The sequence below is a fragment of the Amblyomma maculatum genome, chromosome 6, assembly GCF_055883805.1.
Source record: "Amblyomma maculatum isolate TAMU_Amacu chromosome 6, ASM5588380v1, whole genome shotgun sequence".
Classification (NCBI taxonomy): Eukaryota; Metazoa; Arthropoda; class Arachnida; order Ixodida; family Ixodidae; genus Amblyomma; species Amblyomma maculatum.
Window position 1 is genome coordinate 105,373,056 of NC_139349.1, and position 14,879 is coordinate 105,387,934.

Here is a 14,879-nt window from a genome sequence, read left to right on the forward strand (position 1 = left end):
TTTTTTTTTTAAATGCTTTAACAATTTTAGTGGTTCCGTTTCATTTAAGGACGAAAAAAAAAAAGCGCGGAAAAATTCGACCAGTGAATGATGTCCTAAACGTAAGCCATAAGACAGAATGAGATGTCTTATTAAAAAATTGTGAGAATTGAATTATTTTTTTCCCCTCCTTTCAAGTTTTGTACACGTCTTAAATGAAATATAGTTTATGATGATCATTCCCCTCGCCAATCTAGCTTGTTGGTGTCCCTTATTTTGCACTGAATAAAACTGTCTGATGCGTATGTGCCCAATGCGAAGGCGACATCCTAAAATGAATTCAACGGTAACGTTCTTGGTGCGAGCATGACTCATATTCTCTACATGTCCTTTGACTTTCAAATCGAAGGGAGAATAGAATGTTGCGAAAAGCTTTCTCGCAGTTGTCAGAAATCGTTTTTTTTTTTTTTTTTTTTTTTTTTTTTTTTAAGAATCGATCAGTCACAGAGAATGTAGAAAACAAAGTGTTAAGGACTGAAAGTTCTGCAAATAACAAAATAAATTTTGAGGAAATGTCAATTACCAAGAACAGAGAATTACTCAAATATTAAGCCAAATTAACGGCTTGGAAGCCACTGCGCTTTTCCCCCTGAATACTTTTAAAAGCCTACTAGGTCGTCTGTGCCAATTGACGACATTTTTGTTTCCAGATAGATTTTTTTTTTTGTTTTACATTGGTCCTTGCCGACAAAAAAAAAACAACAACACATAGCTCCAATTACAGAGCATTTGTCTTTTAGCAAAGTGGAGGGTCTCCAAACTGGGTCTCCAAACTGTGCGTGACCTTCTTGGCTTTGACCATAGCGCACCATCTATGGTCAAGTATATTCAAATACTTGAACAAATCCTTATCGTCGCCGCCTCAGAGTTATTTCCAGCTTCCCGGAACATGAAGCACATAAAAAGAAAATGCAGAGACGTGACATCACACAAAAGTAGCGTCACAGGCGTCTGCGGCCAGTGCATGGAAGCGGTGGCCCCGACGAACCGAGGTATATACCATGCAGTGCAGGCAAGCAGTAGCGGGAACACGACCGCCTGCGTCAACAGTGGCCACCCCTATAAGAGTTCCCGTGTTTTCTCCTCTTGCCCTCTTTCTTTTTTTACTTTTTGCTGTTTTTTTACTGCCCCCTCCCTCTGTGCCCGTGTTTGAACAAATGGTGCTTTTGTTTCCTCAGAACAAACAAGCCGTCTTCTTCCTTCCTGGCATGATGCGGTGCCCTCAACTTGCCAGTTAGTTAACCGCGCCATGGAAAGGTGGCGAGGGAAGGGAAAGACCGAACACGCGTCCCATGCGCATAAGACGAAACGTAGATAACCTTCTGCCTCGGAGTCGGTTTGAAATCCATCTGGCAGTGTTTTCTTTTCCTAGCGGCTGCTCAGAAGAGGCATCAAATCCACCTCAGTGAAATGCAAGAATGTGAGTAGTAAAGCACAAGATTTACTAACCACATTAGAAAGCGATACTACCTTGTGCACTGCTTACAGATTAAAAAAAGCTGCACGTTGACCAGCCCGTGTGCCTTTTGCCTTCTGAAAGACGACCTTGCGAGCCCGCGTATTCTGCTTGACATTTTCCCCTCCATGTCAGCTTCCTATTCTTTTTGTGACCAATGACAGCAGGTGAGTTTACTGCTGCAGATTTGATTCTCACGCTTCGACTTATGCATAGCAGCAACATAACATTTCCGGAGTTTATTGTTTTTCTTTTCAAATAAATAAATGACCCAATAAGCGAGGGGGCAAATACACGTGCACTGGAATTTCAACATTCGAACACCGAGTCCTAAAATATGCGCACATAAAGCGTAACCTAATTGTTCTGTGACTTATAAGGCTACAGGCCATGGTGCAAGTCCTAGTGGTGCACATGGTCTCTGGATAGCTTTGTATAAAAATGACGGAGCGCCTTACATCGACGGTGATTGGTATTCATGAGAAGAGTGCATGAAATTGACTTATCAACTCCTTTCTCCGCGTTCTAGAAACAAAAATAATATCGTAGTTAAATTTCTATTTAAGCACATGCTGAGGCCTGCGGCGAAGCTGAAAAACAATCACAAGATGTTACACATATGATAAATGTTAGTTTTGAGCACCAATGTTGGACCGAAAGGAAAATGCCACATTCAACAAAGAGAAGAAAACTGACTGTGCCTGAAGTGACCGCGGGATTTTTCCCTGCCAAACCGAAAGAGCTGCAGCTACCAGTAAAAACGCGGTATAGCGGGCGCATCCAGAACTGCACTCTCGCCTGTGGAAGAACGGAAACACTCTCCAACCGAGTGGCAAAACCGCTGCAAATAACGCAGGCACACTGTCGTCCAACAGATAAAATGGAGCACGCACAATAATGTATACATATATACGGGCCCATAGACTGCGACATATATATAGGCTTCGAGTTTTCAAGAAGTCGGGACGGGGACAGCTACAGGGACAAGAAGTGAGCGCCCGGAAAAAAAAAAAGAACTAAACAACACTCCATTCGCACGTGTCCAAACACACATATATACAGATGCACGCGCGCACACAAAGCAACACGCACACCACCGGGCCTGACGACACAAATCGAAGCCGCCAGGCGGCGCTAGCGAGCAATTCGCCCCCCACCAAAAAAAAACCTCGCCCGCGGTCCCCCGGGGCGCCATCCTTCACCTTCAGTCGACCGGAGATTAGGGAAAACGACGTCGCGTCGGCGCTGGTAGACCCTCCCAATTTTCTCTCGGCCGCACCACGCTTCCCCACTGCCGCGAACCACACAGACAGAGCACAACCCCAGAGGATTCGCCGTTGTATACTTTCTGCTTTCTTCTCTTCCTCTATTCTCCACATCGAAGCGCGCTTTCTTCAAGTGCGCGCTCATCGACTCGGCTTTCGGCCTTCTGCGATCGCACGGCCTCTCGGCAGCCAACTCATCTCTTCCTAATTCTGCGGCGTAAGCAATACCACCGAGAAAAAAAAGAAGAAAAAGGACAAAAGCTGAAAAAGAAGCGCGCGGGAGCCTTGTCCCCGTTTCGGGAGCGGATGGGCGCACGCGGGATGCCTGCATAACGAACCACGCCGCCCGCGACGTCCAAAACCCTTCCACTCCCCTGTCTTTATTATTCTTTTCTCATCGTCGTCGTTATGCGGCTTCTCAGAAAAGCGGCCCGAAACACGCGTCGTAAAGGGGGGGGGGGGGGGGGAGATGCAAGATTAAAGCGCACGGGGAGTGAGGGAGTGAGCCGAACAATGGGGCCGGCAACTCCTTTTTACACCTGTCAGCAACGAATGAAGAGGTCGTAAATCAAAAACCCGTCAGTTTCTTTCCTTCTCCCCATCCCGAGCCCTCTCTCTTTTCCCCCTCCCCAAGCGAGCCTGTTCTTTTCCTTTTTTCAAGCTCGCGGGCAAGGCATGGTAGAGGCTCGCAGTTTTCCAAGAAATTAACGGACCCGTTTATCGCATTCGAGCGCACACACGCATCCATATTCGAGAGCACGATTCCTGTAGGGAAGGACCACTTCGCGCGCTATGTGCTTTGCGGGATACTACCATCTACTGCCACCAGGATATTGTGTGCGGATGCGGTATGGTCAGTTGTTATTATAGGCACGTAAACAGAACACGAAGCAGCTAAAAGACAGCACATGTGCTTACAAGTGAGCATTATTGGTGCACTCCTGCTCCTTTTGCATTTATTTATTATTTATTTATTTATACAGAGTACCTCCAACACCCTCACTGGGGCATTATTGTAGGAGGAAAACAACATAAATAAAACAGACATATAGTACAGAATCAGTTGATGCGATGGCGATGTACAATGTTGTGCACAAAGTTACCATGAAGGTGTTCTGGCTAAACTGTTTGCAACGGTAGACACACAAGCCTACCGAGAAAAAAAGAAAGGAAAGGTGGGGGAGAGGTGGCGCTAGAGAAGGCGATGCAGTAAATAGCCGGGCTCTAATTTGAAGAGGAGTGCGAAAAAAAAAAAAAAGAAAAGAAAGCGAAGGGTGTGAGGCAGACAGGCGAGGTCCACCGACACTACTTTAAGCGCGCGCGCGGTTACATCACGGCCTTTCGATAGAAGCGTCCTGTTCTTTGCTTCAACCGGCCACGGTTACACAAGGCGAAGAAGCAAGGAGCTCTCAACCAATAGGCAAGTCACCTTTTTAGGGTCTCTATCTGATATGCATAGTAAAGTTGTTCGAACTATACATACTGAGTGGCAGTGTAGTAATGAACCCAAAATCTGCGAATAAAAAAATGTATATTGAATTTTTTTTTTTTTTTTTCGTTTCAACTGGCTATCTTCTTTCCCGGCCACCATAGCGTGGAAGAGGAAACGGCATAAATGAAACTCTCTCTCTCTCTCTCTCTTTTTTTTTTTTTTCTTGCTGGGTGCAGTTATGCTCTTGACTCACAGAAGGTTTCTTTCACGACTAAGAAAGTCCTATATACGCGTGGCGAACAGGCGATATGTATCTTATAGATTACGGCTTCACTTTGACTTAACGGCGCTTACAGGCGTCAAAATAGAAAAGGGATCAGACTGCCGTCTGCACCGGTGTATCGATCAGAAACTTCATTTCATTTAATATTGATTTATTAGCACCCCCAACGCCAAGGGCTATGACGCAAGGGAATGAGAAAATTTGTAATCTGTAAACAAAAACAAGATATTCAGCACAAAAACAAAGTATAGGATCCTAATTATACAGCATTAGTTAATGCACATTGAAAGCCTTAATTGGTACACGAAAAGGCGGTTCCAGTCTCGCAATGCGAGTGGAACAAAACTTCCGCAACAGAAATCAGTGGAGCGAGTAATGGGTCCTATGCGTGAGTAATCGACGCGAAAGAATGGTAGGTCGGATTAGAGATCAGTTCCCTTGCCTCCCAACCGTGAAAGCGTTTCCAACTCCGCTTGGGATCATTCAAACATTGCTCCTCCGTGTTACGCACACATGATCGTTAAGCTGCAGTTAAATTATCCCCTGTAAACTGCATACGCAAGGCAAAAAAAAAAGAAGAATGCTCGGGTAGAGTAAAGCCACCGCCATGCATGTGGAAACCCGTGCCAACACCTGCGTACAAAAAGCGGAGCCAGTACTCTAGAGGCCGGGGATGCAAACTATATAGGCCTATTTCGACCCCGGTGCTCCCGGTACAAGGGGGAGCGAAGAGGCCACAGCAAAGAACTGTGGAGGGGTCAGACCCTGCACCGTGGCGATGCAGAGACAGCGGACTCTGCTCGGCAGGACTCGCGTCAAAACGCGGGGACCCGGTTTGATTTATCACCACGCATCCTCCCTTCACACGGGGAAGAGAAGGAAGCCAGGTGAGTGTGCTTGAGCAGGGGAAGGGGACCAAGGTATTGTCGACATATTTTCTCCTTTTCTGCAGCAAGCCACATGCCTGCTTCCCACCCCTGCAGTTTGCAGCGCACAGTCGCATTCCCAAAGGCTCACAGCAACAAGCGACGAACAAAAAAAAACCGCAGATAAAAGTAGTAAAAATCAAATCACTCCGGTGCAGTGAAAAGGCAGAGAAACAGATTTGTGGCTCGTCAAGGAGCGCGCGTAGCGCGGAGAGCATGGTACACACAAATCAGGCGACAGTCTTGCAAGGTTCACCGCGCAGCAAACGACGCGGCATTCATACATGCAGCAAGCGCCGTTGACGGCGGTTACCCCGCTGCCTTTCTTCCTTCTCACCTAGTTCCCCACTTCCCGCTGTCACGATGCATCAACTCTATGGTACTCCTCCAGCTCCACGGTTCTCGTAGTAGTCGTGGTAGTCCATCATCATCTCGCATTCAGCAGCGGAGCTCTACAGGGAACGCAACATGCACGCCTCATCACCTAAACCTTACAGGTCAGCATACACCACTCTTCGTTCTGCAACCACCGCCTTAGCATTTGGTTTCGGATCTTCGAACACCACCGCGACCATGCACGGCGTCAGAAGAGGACGCCGTTTTACCCGTTCCCTCCCGCAATCCTTTCCGACGCCTCACTCTGATGTGTGTTCAAGTCGTTGTCGAACCGCTCGTTAAAGTCTCAAGACCGGCGCCTGTGCGGCTTGGGCACGTGGGAACAGCGACACCAAAGAGGAGTGAGTGACCAGGCTCTAGGAGACGCGAGAAGAGGGTGAGGAGGGGGTTACGGTCGCATCGTAGTCTTGGAAGTGGGGTGAGGCGAGAGGGAGGCAATGGCAGGGGGAACCCGCCGAAGGAAGACAGGAAGGAACAAAAGAGCGGTTGGAGTCAAGAGCATGAGCGAGTGGTCGTCCACTGGAACCGATCGCCTTCCAAAGGGGCCGGCGGTGGCGCTTTGGCTCGGGAGCGCAGTCGAGTCGACGGACGATGCTGCAGCGCAAGGACACACACACAGACAACGTCGCCACGAGCAAACACCCGTCGTCCACCCGTGGCTTGCACAGTGGAACTGGAAATGTAGATTCTGTGGAGGGCTGTTTACAGGCACTGTACGTATACACTGGTGAGCGAAATGATCAAGGACAGTTATCGCTCATTTGGCGGCCCGGTGACAAGAACGGACCACCCGGAAAGACTCTCTCCGCCGCAGCGCTAAGCAAGAATGATCACGAGTACAGCGCGCGCGCACACACACACACACACAGACACACTCGGCGGCGCGCGCGGCGCCGGGTACCCGAGAATGCCGTCCCTATATAATACTGCGGCTCGAAGCATATTAAAACTGGCCACGGCTCGCGATCTCGCCTTTTCTCTTGTGCGTTTATTAGTGTGCCAACCATTTCTTGTTTTTCTGCCGCTTTGTCCCCACCGCGCGCGCCGCCTTCCATACGCGTCCTCCCGCGCGATAAGCATCCGCTGAATGCGAGCCCCTGATAGCACTTCCATCTCGGGCGGACTCGAATTCCCCGCCGCCGGAGATGCGGGCATCGATTGGGGCTCTCTAGGTGTTCGTTCGCCATGGCTCGGACGCTGGTGGGGCCACGGTAGTGGTACTCGCGATGACGTAAGGCAGGACTGGGGCGTTTTAATGGAAGCGCTGATGCAAATACGTGGGAACCGAGTGCCCAAACTTATAACACGAGCGCTTTTCGTTCGTATTTGAATGCGTCCCGCGGATTGGTTTGACCGCACACCACCTTCGACGCCTTGCGCATGCGGTCAGGCACATTTTGTGCACAAGATCCAGCACGAGAGCTTGACCGGAGTACTACTCGTTTTTTTTTTTTTTTTTTTTTTTTTTTTTTTTTCATGCTTTATTTTCTTACACGGAGTATACGTACACCGATGCAAGCGAAGATGCTTAGTAGCGGTCGGGCAACAAAGTTGCACTGTAAATGTATTGTTTCCGAATAACTAAGGCGCAGATTAGTGACCGTTATATTCGGTTTACCTGCAGTCACCTTGAACTGTACTAGGTTTGGAGCATGCAAGCCCCATGTACAGCGCCGGTGATAGGGAACAGCTCTCTACGTCCATTTCTTACTCGTGAAGCATCAGAATTTAAAACACAGCGTGCTTTTCCAGCTATATATCAACATGTTTGCCCAATGAGACCACGTGTTTCTTGTGAGAGAACAATCTATGCAGCGCACATTTCTTGTGTTTTGTTGTGTAGTTTATTTAATGACGCATAAGCAACTAAGGCTATCATTATGCGCCAAACACGAGGTTAAATGCGTTGCGTTGCGTTTATGCAACCTTTATTTGGTTCTTATGGCACATAAGCAATTAAGGCTATCTATCATATGCGCCAAGAGCAAAGTTAATATGTGTTATTGTTCAAAAGATAAAGGTGATATGTTAAAATTCTATACTTTGTTGAGAAAGCTTCCTTCTTTTAGAAAACTTAAAAACAGATAGGTATACGATTGCTCATTCTCCTAAAAGTAAGGTATACTGGGATGGCATGATTGTAAAGAATAGCAAAATGCTTTCTCCGCAGTGCCCAGAGTTTTGAGTACGTAATTAGAAAGTGGTTCACGACGAGTCCGCATTCTTCACAGGTGGGTTTGTTTTGTTTCATGAGTAGAAAGGTGTGTGTAAGATGCGTGTGTCCAATACGAAGCCGGCATAATATATCATTTGCACAAAACGTTGCTGATGCGCGCGCTCGATTTCCATTCTCGGCTTTATGAGGCGTAACCTATTTTCTTGGTTATTCCATATACACTACCATTTAACTTTCTGTTTATGCTGTATTAACTTTATGCAGTTTTTATTTGGCATGTCTACTTTCTGAATAGACCGATCCTACTGACCGATCTGCGCATGCTCCGGAAGTTGCACACCGCCATCCGCTGGTCAGCGCGCGCACATGCGACGGCACTATTGCAATCTCCGCTCCACAAGAAATCAACGCACATTTCCCATACCTCACTGCCAAGAAAAATTCATTGTCATTACTTCACAAATTTAGCGACTGTTACATGCAAAGCAAGCGTTCTAAGCGCCTTAAACCTTTTTTTTTTTTATCAGTAGCCTCGTTCAGTTGTGAAGAGCTTGTCGGAAATAATCGAGGGCTGCATACAAAAATCGTATAATGGTAATTTGTGGTTCTGGTGATTGATGGTTGATTAGTGTGTGATAGGCGATGGCGAGGTAAAGAAATCATTGTAATTATTCGATGAATTAAAGCAAATGAAAAAGGAATGGATTGGATAAAGAGGGGTTCAATGGTGCCAAAATGCTCAGCATGAAAAGCCGATGCATGATGATGCTAACAGAAAATTAAGATTATGTAATTTATCAATTAATTAGGTGGACTAATTGAAAAGATTAGAAATTGGGAAAAGAGGTTTTAAATGCGTCAAAATGCTCAAATTAAAAGCCAATGCTTGATGATTTAATGAAGAAAATTTAAAGTGTGTAACTGATCAAATAAATGAAATAACAAAAATAAAAATGGGGTTCAAAGGTGCTGAATTGCATAGAACGAAAAGTCAATGCTTGACATACAAAACAAGAAAATGTGGACGGTGAAATTAATTAATTATTTATTCGAGAGAATGGAAAAACTGAAAAATAATGAAGATGGATCAAATACACACCATGAAAGATAAATGTTTGATGATGGTAATGAAAATATTGTTAATAACTGACCAACTAAAATTTTCAATGATTGTATGAAATGAAAAAGTGGATTTAACGATGTCAAACTGATTTTGACACCTTTGAACCGCATTTTATAATAACACAAAATTTTCAATTATTTAAATTAATTATTTCATCAATTACACACTCTAAATTTTCTTATTTAGCACCGACTAGCATTGACTTTTCATACCCGGGCATTTTGACACCTTTGAACCCCCTTTTCCAGATTTTTACTTTTTCAATATTATTTCAGTTAATAACCCACTACAGACTTTAAATTTTCTTAATTAGTACCATCACGCGTTCGCTTTTCATTCTGAGAATTTTGACATCTTTCAGCCCCCCTTTTTCTAGCTCTTCATTTCTGAAATATTTCAATTACCTACTTAATTGATTAATTACACACTCTTAATTTTCTTCCTTACATCAAGCATGGGCTTTCTGGTCTCAGAATTTTAACACCTGGGAACCCCGTACTTTTTTTTTCAATTTTTCATTTGCTAGAAAATTATTTGACCAATTACACACTAAATTTTCTTCATTAGCATGATCAAGTATTGGCTTTCCATTGACTATTTTGACACCGGCATCCTGGACCAAGGATCGACCACAGCGTACAAGTAACAAGTAAGGGTCACGAACACCTCAACTATATGTGCCTAATAAAGTCTTTTCCATTCATCCATCAGATTCAAAGTGTTTTCTTTCCGGATATGTTTCGCGCTTTTCTAACTGACTTGTTCCCTTCCAGAAGACCACATAATTAGGTTTTGTTATTTTGAACAGCCGGCTACTAAGTCAAGTATAATAACAGCAATGTACAGGTAGAAGCAATATGAGAGGGAACACAAGAGCGCGTGAACTTCTTATTTTGCAAAGCGCTGCTACCAACAGAAGACGAGAATTGGTGGCACCAGGGGCATGCCAGGGAAGAGCAGCCGTCCAAGCAGACTTTACATGCACCTTTACTGCTAATCCATATCACAGTTCGGTGTCAGCGCTTTGTAGAGCATGGAGGACACGCCCTCCCGTACCTCCTTTTATACTGCATCTATACGTATAGTAAAATGATAAATAGAATATAAAAGGTTCGATGGCTTCCTGGAAAGTGGAAGTAATCAGTGCGACCAGGAGTGCAAACTTAACTGGTGCATCTAACTGCGTTCCTCTAACATTGCATTCAGACGTAAATGTGGCGACAATAGCCGTCATATCGCTATGTAAACGTTGAACAGGCGCTGTAAGTGAAAACAATCGAACGCGAGCAACGGGAAATGCAGACTCAATATGTGCATGCATTGACTTCCTCTTCTAAAAAATGCATCAATATATTACCAGTGAAAAGCACAGGAAGTAATACATCCAAGTTAACTCGTGTAGTGTATCTACCGGTTGGCAGTAAAGGTTGTTTTAACTGAGTGAATGGTACTGGCCGCTAAACATTTAACTAGGCATGACTTCCATTTGCTCTCTGCTTGCGCTCATGCAGTTCAAAGAGAGAGCGAAATCTTCAGGAAAATTATGTATACAAAATCCAAGGGTTTAAAATGAACAGGCCAGCATTCACTAAGAATATGTAACTCCACAATTGTAATGTTTGCATGACATGCATTATCATCAAAGTCTTTGTAGTGACTTCTGTTGTCATACGCTCTGCACAACAGTTTTGCTCTTCTCAGGAGAAGATCAACTGTCCGAAGGCGAGGTGACTGCAACCAGGTGCATTGCTTCATTGACATTCATGTGGAGCGGGCACTAAAACCACATCAAGACATACAGGATTTTCAAACAAGTGCTACCGATCAAGTCAAAGAAGTATAAACAAAATTGTCCTTGTCTGCGCAGGTCTCTGAAATATGAAAGGCCCGCTCATTGTTGAACTGTCTGAGCTGTAAACCTTGCAAGAGCCTGAGCTCATTTCTAGCTGACACTAAGTCTGAGGACGGCATACAGAAAAGTATGAGCCAATAGAGAGTTTTACAACAGCATATTTCTCTGCTGAAAGAGAGGGGGAGGGTGTCGCTTTTTATCTGCCCGTATGCACGTGCACCTTGCTATTGCCTTATCCCATAACTGATAGGGTCCCTTATTCCAAACTGGCTAACAAAGTAAAATGCAATAAGCAACCAGGCAACAAAGTACAACATAAGTTCACTAAGCACAGAACAGAACACTGAGCAGGAAACTGTTCCTGAAAAAATAAATGCAATAACCTGACAAAGATCCAGTAAATGCAACGCAGGATGCATACCAAAAGCCTAACCACACAAGGTTTGAGAAAAAAAAAAGCACAAACACAACACAAATAATATGGAAAGTAGTTGAAGAAAATTAACTGCCTGCAATAACAGCATTAAATGTAAAATTAGTACTTAAGCCAGATAAGTGTTCACTGTATACTAAATTTAGCTTCAATAAGAGAAAAGGCACACACAAAAAATGAAAACAAAAGACGATGTGAAACAAAGTTTCAACCCATGCACAATAGTCCAAGGAAAGCTATTGCAGTTACTGAAATTATTTGCATTGCCTCTTGTATTTATGACCTTGTACTGTCAGCAACAACAAAAACCTGAACAATAAAAATGAGTTGCCAACTAAACATCTCTCATAGCTCGAGAGTAGCTTTGAGACATTAAACCTCGTAAAACCAAACTAGTCTCATTTAGCTGTACATGGTTATCTTGTCTTGTCTGTGTTGAACTTTTTGCTGTTAGTAGGTCTACTGAAGCTATATGTTTTATGAATAAATGTATGATGTGAAGCAAGTAGGCTGGGCATCCACTTTCATTTCCAATGTACGCAAGACAGCTTTCCTCTTGCCATGTGCAAGGGTTTGGATTGATCTACATTTTGCAAATCTGCTTATACTTCCTGCATAGAGACAACTCATTTTTAAAATTTAGCTCTTCAAGGTGAAGCAGAAGATGTGAAAAATAGAAATTTCTTAGCCTAATAATGTTGCGTGAAATGTATTCATTGTCAATGGGCACATTCACGACGACATCGCTCTCTCTTGACAAAACATAGAAGTGACAGCGTGTCTTGCCAGTGCAAAACAAAGTGAATTGTACCTGACTATAATACCCATTTTTCTCTCCTGGGGACAGCACCAGTTCACCATTGACTATTTTTACATCACCTTTGCCACTTTCAATTAGCTGTCGGCTTCTAGACACTGCAGGACATTTAATTTCCAGCAGTGCATTGTCACCACAGATGCCATCGGGGCTTGCAGACAGCCAAGGATTTGTGTTACTACCATCCCTGACTGTGCCACAGTAAGAGCAGTTTTTTTTTTTTGAAGGCTGCTCTGGCAATCCTTTCATATTTTATCCCATGTTTTGCGGTAGCATTCCCAGAAAATGAGAGGTTAGAAAGTGCAGCAACTGCTTTAGATGTATCCGTGTTTTCCCTTTTTGGGAATTCTCTTCACATTCGAGGCCGTTATCCTTTCTTGACATGTGCCATAGTGGGCACCCTGTTCAAAGTTCAAGTTCAGCCTGTCCGTCAACTAAGAGTACTACAAACTTATAAAAGGCCTTGCATAGCGGGCATCTTTCAGGAAATCCCAGGTCATCTCCATGTGAGTGGCGAGGTTGTCCTGGCACATCATCTGCAGGTGCTTTGTGAGGACCAGCAATTAACGTGCTGTGAAGAAGGGTACCTGCAAGAATAAGGCAATCATATGTACACTGTAATGCCCTTGGGAGGTAAGGCTAACATGTGCTTGGTGAACAAAAACACAAGGCGAACATGACCGACCAAATAGTATACGTATACGCATATGTAGAACACCACAATTTACGTAGTTTTTGCATGTGCCAGCAGCAAAAATATCACTGGAAATGGGTGTCTGTTTAAGTACACAAAACAAGCATTATCACAGACACACACGCCTGTGCGTTTTGTGTAGCTGCAGTAAGTGCAAAGTCCAATGTTAATCTCCCTTAATTGAAAGGAGTGAGGAATAAGGGCTCACAAGGAATGTCAAAAAGGTCAGAGAAGGGACTACTCGAAATGTGTTCTTGCAATTCATCATGCAGTTGCAAGGAAACGCATCTTCCTTGTTGGCTTAGGCACTAGGCTACGGGCTCCACTGTTTTATTCTGCAATTTAAAATTCATATCTTGCAGGAGAACAGGATCAACATTTCGTTTCGTTCCTTTCCATTCTGCAGCACGGTCTGTACAGGAGGAGTCTGTCATTCCTGAAGAGAAGGCCATTTCCACCTTCCAAAGAGGTGCTCCAATGTGGCTGCGCACTCGTGCTTTCCCTGCCATGCACGAACATCCTACAGTGGTTACTTGACCAGTTTTCTTCACGCAGGCCCAAAAAATCCATGCCTTCTGATTAATGGCTTGTGATGGCCTCATGTCTGCCTTAAGGTACACAAATGCATTTTCTACATGGCACAGCACTTGGCCCACCCAGCCACTCTGCACATATTTGTACGATTCTAAGCTCTTGTAATATTCCGCTTCCGTGAGGTCGCAGGTTTCAATTCTGATCAGATAGCACACTATGTGGGCACTTGAGATGCTTGGCCACTGCTTCATGTCATCCACCCAATCCTTCACATGGAGTGGATTGCAAACATGTCACGCCATCTGAAATATGAGAACAGCCAGACATAAGCCTGTGAACGCACAGTCATGTATGGAAACAAAACATTGTATTTGCTAAAATATAGCTAATTATCAATTCACCTGAGCTATAAACTATCAAACGGGTTAAAAGAGAGTATTTTGTGCACTGACCGCCAAAATATTGTGATCGTTACAGGTCCATTGCTCTATGTTACGTTAACGAGACCATAGCTACGCGCCTTTGATAAACATCGATCGTACGGTTATAATGGTGCTTCATAAGTGTTAACTGGTACGCGCTTTTATGCTATGCAGTTGCCTGTTTAAACGAACGCAGAGTGGATGCAGCAGTGAACGCTAGCACGGTTTTCACGAATGGTCATGCGAACGCAGAGCATGCTCGCGCAACTTGCGCAGTTAGGCGTGCGGTCGTTTTCTCTGCACGACCAAAGGTTTTACGAACTAAAGCCCTATTTCCATCCGAAGGGCTCCGTAAAAAGCTCGTGCAACCGCACGGAAAGCTACTCTCGCGCGATCGTCTTCAGGGGTAAATGTGGCTGAGCGCCTGCACGCATGCACGGTGCGTCGCCAGCCGCTTGAGAAAGTCGACGGTGCAGTTCGCCGAGTTCGCGAAAATGATGCTTTGTTTAACTCCCTGTCACCGACAGATCAGTTCTGACACCCACTAGCTGCAACGAAGCATAATGCGAAATCTCTGCTTTGGAAAAACTGCAGGAGAATCATCCTCACACGAGCGTTCACTCACCGAGATCGATGGTATCGTCAGCCGTTGTACAACTGTTGCTGGCACCGTCTTGCGTGATGACGGCGCCAGCCATTTCTTACACTGAACGAAAGTTTGTGTGCGAAACGCATCAACACGCAAAACGAATAACGATAGTTTTTCAATAAAACAAATTGTGCGCGTTCTGAAGTTGTGTGCAGCCCAAAAACGATGCGAAACAACACACAGGCAAGCACAGTTAACAGCCCAGCATCGTCCGCGCTAGTGCCTAGGCAATGGCGCGGTGCCAGCGAGCCCAGGATTGCCATGTCTTTCGCGGATTACATTTCATATCACGGATAGAATAACGCGCGCTTAACTTTGGCCCCAACAAGTGTGCTCTTGACCAGGCGGCTAAAATAGAGCTTTGAGCTCACGCGTCCTAAAG

General features: G+C 44.8%; 1 pseudogene; it reads right to left on the minus strand.

Annotated features, from left to right (window-relative positions):
• Positions 1–13,156: 13,156 nt before the first annotated feature.
• Positions 13,157–14,546, minus strand: LOC146186482 (uncharacterized; annotated as a pseudogene).
• Positions 14,547–14,879: the final 333 nt, after the last annotated feature.